The sequence below is a fragment of the Grammomys surdaster genome, unplaced genomic scaffold (assembly GCF_004785775.1).
Source record: "Grammomys surdaster isolate TR1022 unplaced genomic scaffold, NIH_TR_1.0 124868, whole genome shotgun sequence".
Classification (NCBI taxonomy): Eukaryota; Metazoa; Chordata; class Mammalia; order Rodentia; family Muridae; genus Grammomys; species Grammomys surdaster.
The window spans coordinates 23348-31069 of NW_021619805.1; the positions used below are offsets into that span (position 1 = coordinate 23348).

Below are 7722 nucleotides of genomic sequence, written 5' to 3' on the forward strand. Positions count from 1 at the left end.
CCCCCTCCCCTCCCCTCCCCCTCCCCCCTCCTTCTCCCTGTCTATCTCTCTCTCTCCTCCCCTCAAGTTTGAAGTCCTCCTGAAAAAAGAAGAGCATGTCTTCATGATTGTTAGTCCACAGACTGACAATAATCTCCATGAGAAGTTGTCCAAGGGCCATTGCAAAAATTCAGTAATGACCATTATTAACCCAGTGTCTTTCCAGTTTTCTCATTGTTTGGCTGTTAGAAACTACTGGAAATCCAAGTACTCATGCCCAGTGCAAGACTGAATTTAGTATTTTCGATGTGTCCTGCAGCCACACAGAACTTTAGACTGTACTTACAAACAGTAGCTCCAGAGAACAATGTGAGGAGTCCCAGCTTTGCTGAGGGAAAAACAAAGAAAGGAAGAAAGAAAGCTTGGTTTTCCAAGAACTCAGGAGGAAGGTGCGGTGTGTGCTGTGGAGGAAAGTACCCAGAAGGCTCACACAGTTGTGCAGCCGTGTTAGTGGTGAGGCTGTGGGCTAATCCATCCATGGAGTGATGAACAGACCCCTCTCTGGGAGATAGTGGAGCTTCAGACAGTGGATGCTGATTTGGGGACTAGTTCACTGAGGCTTGTCCTAGAAAGACACCCACTTCTTCTTGGCACTCTCTTTGCTCCCTTCCTCCACATTTCCTCGTTAATCCCAAAGATTGGAGGAGAATGGTCACTCCCAAAATTACGTAGTTCAAACAAGCTTTATTAAGGTCACCCTGGATTTGCTAGATGTCTGTCTCACCCTAAAATGAGATTTGAGAGAGACGTTCCTTGTATTATGCAAAACCATAAGGTTAACAGGAAACACCTGCTGGCATGCATTTCTAGCGGCTAAATAATTGAGTGTTAGAAAAATACGATGTGGCCGGGCGGTGGTGGCACATGCCTTTAATCCCAGCACTTGGGAGGCAGAGGCAGGCGGATTTCTGAGTTTGAGGCCAGTCTGGTCTACAGAGTGAGTTCCAGGACAGCCAGGACTACACAGAGAAACCCTGTCTCGAAAAACCAAAAAAAAAAAAAAAAAAAAAGAAAGAAAGAAAAAAGAAAAATACAATGTAAAATCAAGAATATACATTAGACATGTGGGGATTCACACTTCATGTGTTTGGTTATCCTGGTTATAGATCAAGTTGTCTTGAAAATATACTTTGCTCGGCAATGGGCAGTCATTGATCATGGGGTCCTGAATTCAGTGTAGGTTCAAAAACATATTTTACGTGTATCATGTTTTGCATGGTCTTAGACAGAAATGGAAACCTGTTCTTGTGGGTTATGAGGACTTACCAACAATGCAAATCCTATTTTGGTTTCATGGTCCTCTTCCTCATGATGCACTCACCTTAGGCTAAGCTAAGGGAGCCAGAGAACCACAGTGGCTACCTCTCTAGGTTCCAAAATGACCCCTTCCCTTTTTGTCTCTCTGATCCTTGTCAGAGTGATGGAATTCTGTCAAAGATCCATGGGGATCTTTGGTGAAGTTCTTTGTCCTCACAATTCATACTGCCTTCTATGGAGTTCTGGAAGAGTGAAGCTGCTCCTTCCCCTTCTGCATTTCTGAGGGTGACATGGTGTATTCAGTCAGCCTCTGAACACTGGAGTCAATTTTAGTTGCACAAACACAGGTTCACAGCTTTTACAGGGATGCTGAGGATTTGAACTCAAGTTTCCATGGTTCTGCAGCAGGCACTGTAGCAAAGGAGACAGCTCTCCAGCCCCTTGCCTTGTTTTATTGGGTGTTTACAGCATTGCATTTAAGTTTGGAATGCTCTGTGGATAAGTTTTGTGTAAGATGTGAGACTTAGGTTAAAGTTTACTGTGTTGCTGTGTGTGTCTGCTTCACTTGCTTCAACTATGTTTTTTCTTTTGTTTTTAAATAATAATCCTTCTGTGAGACATAATTTCAGGGTTGCAAAGTAAGAGACCCCCTTTCAAACTGAGTGTTTGGACAAGCCAAACAAGGCTCTTGATCCAAAGGGTGCTCTCAGAAGAACAAACACACAGACAGTATGTGCATTTGGTTTGTCTAACTCAGGGGGTGACTGGGTCTTTTCCCAATTTGCTGGGGTCAGACCTCCCTTTATTATTTAGTTTGAAATGAATTGGTGAGCTGGAAATGAAGGAAGGGAAAGGGGTTATGTGGGGTCTGGTAAAAGTTGAACATCCAAGACACACTAAGCTTTCTTTTTTTTTGTTTTGTTTTGTTTTTCGAGACAGGGTTTCTCTGTGCAGCCCTGGCTGTCCTGGAACTCACTCTGTAGATCAGGCTGGCCTCGAACTCAGAGATCCACCTGCCTCTGCCTCCCAAGTGCTGGGATTAAAGGCCTGCGCCACCACCACCCGGCCACACTAAGCTTTCTTAACCAGACCTATTTTAATAATTTCACCTGCAAACTGGGAGGTGAGGGACACAGCACAGTCTTTTAGGCTAATACTGTGACGGAGGCTCTTCTGGATGAGCAAGCTGTAAGCATAAAAATGCTTCTCCTCCCTCTCCTTCTCCTTTTTTAAAGATTGTTTTTTTTTTTTTATGTATGCGTATGCTGTCACTGTCTTCAGGCACACCAGAAGAAGGCATCAGATCCCATTACAGATCGTTGTGAGTCACCATGTGGTTGCTGGGAATTGAACTCAGGACCTCTGGAAGAGCAATCAGTGCTCTTAGCCACTAAGCCATCTCTCCAGCCTCTGAGGCTGGCTTCTTGATAATATGTTTCTGAGTCACACAGAAGGAAAAGGGCAGGAGGAGAAACAACACATCTGCACCCTTGGTTTATCTTCCTTGGTGGTCCAGCCCCAGCAGATAGGTGGCTGACTTAAGATGTGGATACTCACCGAGTGGAGAGTCCTTGATGCTTCTTCAAGGATATTGGCAAGAAAATTTACTTTTGGCTTGGAGGACAAGGGAGGAGGCTCAGATAAGAGTATTTACAGTAGTCTAGGACAAGGCTCAAGATGAATACAGCTGAGGAATGTATTGTTTTCCTTGTATCTTGGTCATCCTGATAAACTCCTAGACACAGTAACCATGGGACTTTGTTTATTGCCTTGTTTGACTACATTGTCTTTGACCTAAGAACTGACCCTATTCTTTGCATGAACCTAAAATGATATAAAAGCAGACTGGGAAAAAACAAACCTGATTCAGCACTAGCTGGGGTCATGTTATTATGTTGTCTAATGGTCTTTTCTTTCTTTAATCCTCACTCCCTCCGTCGAGACCCTGTTGACTGAGTTGGCTTGGTAGAGAAGGAAAGGGGCATGGGAAGAAACAGAACACATGTGCACCCTTGGCCTATCTCCAGTGGCAGTCAGGCCCCAGCAGATGAGTATTTGGCTTAAGACGTAGACACTCACACCAAGCTTCTTTGCTTCGGCACCTCCAGTGAAGTTTGTGTGACAAGAGTAAAATCTTGGATGCTGACTCCTGAGGGTAGTGCTTCAAGGAAGCCTGTCTCCTGGAGAGCCCTGGCAGCCCCTGAAAAGGATGTGTTCCAGATTTGTTCTTGCTATTACCGGGGGAGGGTTCTGTGCCATGTCTTTTGTATTACTAATCTTTTTTCGGAAATATTCAGTTTGGAGAACAGGGTATGATTGAAGGGTTCATTCATAGCAAGGTGTTTTTTTTTGTTTGTTTGTTTTTTTTTGTTTTGGTTTTTCAAGACAGGGTTTCTCTGTATAGCCCTGTCTGTCCTGGAACTCACTCTGACCAGGCTGGCCTCGAATTCAGAAATCTGCCTGCCTCTGCCTCCCAAGTGCGTGGGCCACCACTGTCCGGCGCAAGGTGTTTTTAGTTTGACCTTTGGAATAAAGAATTAGATTAATTATATAGGAAAATTGCCCCTAGTATTTAGGGCTATATGCAGAATTTTTTGGAGAAAGAATTTTATATTAGGCTATGTGTTTAATGAATTATAGTAACAAGAAATAATGTTGGAGAGTTTAGAAAAGGAGAAGGTTTTAAGGAAGCAGCTAAAAGGAAAACAATTAGAAAGGACAGAGTTTAGATGAGTTCATTAGGAATATTCATTATAGGTATATAAAACAACAGCTGTTTCATTACCATGTGCAGGAGTGTATGCTGGCCAAGGCAATAGATGGATAGAGGTTAATGGAGCCAGAAGTTCTTTATTAAACTTTGAATTGGCTAGAGAGGGTCACTGGGGCATAATCACCCTGGTACCTTCTTTAAGGCTATAATAAGAAAGACACTATTCAAAGGCTGGATGTTGGTTTGTTAGGCAGTGGGTTGCACATCACTGGGATAGTGCCTTTCAAGGTCAGTGGGGGTTGTTAGACACCAAAGTCTAAGAATACACTGACCTCAGACAATACTGATATCATGTTTGTAAAACCACTGTCTGACTCCTGACGGGTCTTATGAAAAGTTATTTCCTGTCTGATGTGTAAACTGGCCATATTTGGCTATTGTACAATGATTAACTTCCTTTTTTTCTGTTTAAAAGTCTGATGCTTGCACATATTAATTACACTCAGATCTAGCACCCTCTTGTGTCTGTTTGTCACTCTCGGACTTCTTGCCTCCCTGTTACTGGTATGGGATCCCCTACTGAGTATGCCTGAGGCACTTCTTGTCTTTTGAAGGTCACTGCCTCAGGCCATGGAATTCCTGGAATGTAGTAGGTGGCCTTGTGTAAACCAAGGTTTTACTGGGTTGGGGGATTGAAACATTTGCATTGCAATCTAATGTAAGGGAGATGAAAATACCTGAATCCTTTGTTCTAAACCTGGATGCACAGCGTTTAACAGAAGAGAGTGGAATTTTTGCACTTCTTCCATTGAATTGATTCCCTATCTTTGTCTAATGTGGGGTGAGCATGTCTCTATGGTTGTGTTCTGATCCCTTCGAGAGAATTTCATTGAACCTTTTCTCCTTAAACCCAATAACTAGACACTTATTGTAAGTGCTGAGTGTTCAGAACAGGGAGGCTGATTTCTCCCACTCATTCTCTCTTCCAAACTTGAGATAAAACATACTGTGAGCTTGTCATGGTTGCTCTCTAACCAATAACATTCAGTTAACTTGCTAAGCGTTTTGATCACAGCCAGGCTGTGGTGGCGCACGCCTTTAATCCCAGCACTTGGGAGGCAGAGGCAGCCGCATTTTTGAGCTTGAGGCCAGCCTGGTCTACAGAGTGAGTTCTAGGACAGCCAGGACTACACAGAGAAACCCCCGTCTCGAAAAACAAACAAACAAACAAACAAACAAACAAACAAAAAGGAAAGAAAGTTCCTTATGTGTCAGAGAATGTTGATGGGTTTTGGTCATAAACAAGCCTTGTCTACCTTGAATTGACCTAACCTTATTATAGATAGCTGCCACTGAACTCTGTTTGCTAGTGTTTTACAGAGGGCTTCTGAGCTTAAATTCATGATAATACCATACATACTTTCTCTCTGCCCTTTGTTTTTACTGGTTTTAACTGGTTTTAGAGACAAGGCAGTACTGGGCACAGAAAGGAAGTTGGGGATTACTTCGTGTACTGCTTATTCTTGGCTGTCAGCTTGATTGTCTTGAGAGATGCCACAGGGAGAGTAACACAGTGGGTGTGTCTGTGAGGATGTTTCTGCAGTGTTTGGTGCTTGAGTCAGCAACTGAGTTGGGTGAAGACCCACCCACCATGACTGGGGCTGGCTCTGTCCAGTAGGCCCCAAGTGTGGCTGAGGTGGAAGGAGGGAGGCTGCCAGCACACGTGGAGTCCACTTCTCCTGAGCAAATGACTCTGTGGGCGCTTCCTTGCCTTGAGGACCTCAGTCACCAGGTCCCTGGCCTTTCCTGCAGACTCTCTCCAAGGGCTCTGGAGGAACCTCCAGGCCCTCAGCCTTTGAATGGGGCTGACTCACTGCTCCCTGTTGTCCTGAAGGTTCTGGATATGTGGCCAGAGCAACTCACTGAGTTCTTTGGCCCTTCAGGATAGGGATGACTATTGTAGGAGTATCCAACCTACTGTGGTTATTAATCAATCTAATAAGTCTTTTAAAGTTATAAGTGAAGTTGGCCCAGCATGGTGGCACACACTTGTAATAATAGTATTCCGAGGCAGACAGATCTGAGTTCAAGGCCAGTCTACAAAGAGTTTCAGGACAAATTCACCATATATAGAGAGCGAGCTGCCATCCTTCTTCTTCTGCCTCTAGAGTGTTGGAATTAAAGGCATACTGACCCAGCAGTGCTGTGTGTTTTTATCCAACTCAGGCCACCAGAGCTGGAAGGCAATGGCTTGTCCCTTTAAGAATCAGGTGGCAGCTAGCTTTCCTCTCCCTGCCAGGACCCTACCAGGACCTGCGGCCGGGCGACCACCCCTTGCTCCACATGCGACTGTATTACGGGTTCGTCGGGCCATTCGTCACAAAACTAAGGCCTCCGATTGGCTTTTGTGTTTCGGACTCGCATAATGGGGCGGGAATTAGGGAGAAACTGGCTTTTTGGCGGCACCTTTGTGGTTGGGCTGGAAGGACGCGGCCAGGGCAGGTGGGGCGATCGGTGGTGGTGGCGGCGGCGGGAACTTGCAGCGCGTGAGCTGCACGGTGAGTACCGGGTTGAGTTCGGGTGGACCGTGCTCGCCGTGCCCGTTATCAGGACGGCCTCCCTGCCCGAGGAGCGCCCGGAGGCGTGTGGGACGGTGGGTCCGGTTCACTGGGTCGGGGAATTTGGGTCGAGAAAGCAGCCGGACACCCATTTAATACCGGGAGCCATTTTGAGACTCTGCCTAAGTTTGGTAAAAGTTTTAAGATTCTGTTTCTTGGAGTTAGGCTGCGCCCGACCCCATAACCTCAGAATGTTTTGTGCCAGATGTTCCAGGAAGAGTTCTATAACTGCCTTGTGCTCTCTGTAAACCCGCCTGCTTGGAAAATACCCTTCCCTTTGGTTTAGTACTATAAGAGAAATATGGGAAATTGGTTTGGGGCTGTTTATCAAATCTGGTTTTAGGGGGAGGCAGCCATGCACAGACTTCGCTGTGCACAGAATAAGGTGTTCTTTATCCTCATTCGGTGGGATAAATATTTGAAGGCTCTGGTGATATAAGAAACTGTTAGGGTCCAGGAGTCGCTCCGTAAACCACAGAAGCATAGATTTCAGTCAGGCAAGCATAATCTATTTAGCGCACACCCCAAGACTGATGGATCAGAGATGTAGCTCAGACGCTCAGGAGCTGAAAGCTACAACTCCGAATGTTTTCTAGGGTCAGTTTATATTGGTAAAACAAAACAAAACAAAACGAGCTCTTAAGCAGATACAGGGAAGGCTGGAGAGTGGCTTGCCTTTTCCAAGTTGTTACTAGTTTAGAAATAACCGTTAAAGCCGGGCGGTGGTGGCGCACGCCTTTAATCCCAGCTCTTGGGAGGCAGAGGCAGGCGGATTTCTGAGTTCGAGGCCAGCCTGGTCTACAGAGTGAGTTCCAGGACAGCCAGGGCTACACAGAGAAACCCTGTCTCGAAAAACAAAACAAAACAAAAAAAAAAGAAAAGAAATAACAGTTAAAGCTGACTTTAATTTTGATTGGTCCTGAGTGAAGGCGGTGGTTGGGGAATTTCCAAGAACCTCAGAACATAACAGGATACATGGTCACTTGATGTTCTGAGCCAAACTGTTGTCAGCAGTATGAGGTGGCTGGCAAGCATGAGACAGAAGGGCTAGAGGGGGGTTTAAGCTAGCTTTACAAATCTCTACCCAAATTCAGA

The 7722-nt window shown here is 45.3% G+C and overlaps 1 long non-coding RNA gene across 1 annotated transcript in view; it reads left to right on the forward strand.

The window, feature by feature from the left end:
• Positions 1 to 6506: 6506 nt before the first annotated feature.
• The window catches only part of LOC114636741, an 11066-nt gene continuing 9850 nt past the window's right edge, over positions 6507 to 7722 (forward strand). Inside the window, exon 1 of the long non-coding RNA XR_003713661.1 lies at positions 6507 to 6567. This is a non-coding gene — a long non-coding RNA (uncharacterized LOC114636741). The remainder of the gene's footprint in view (positions 6568 to 7722) is intronic.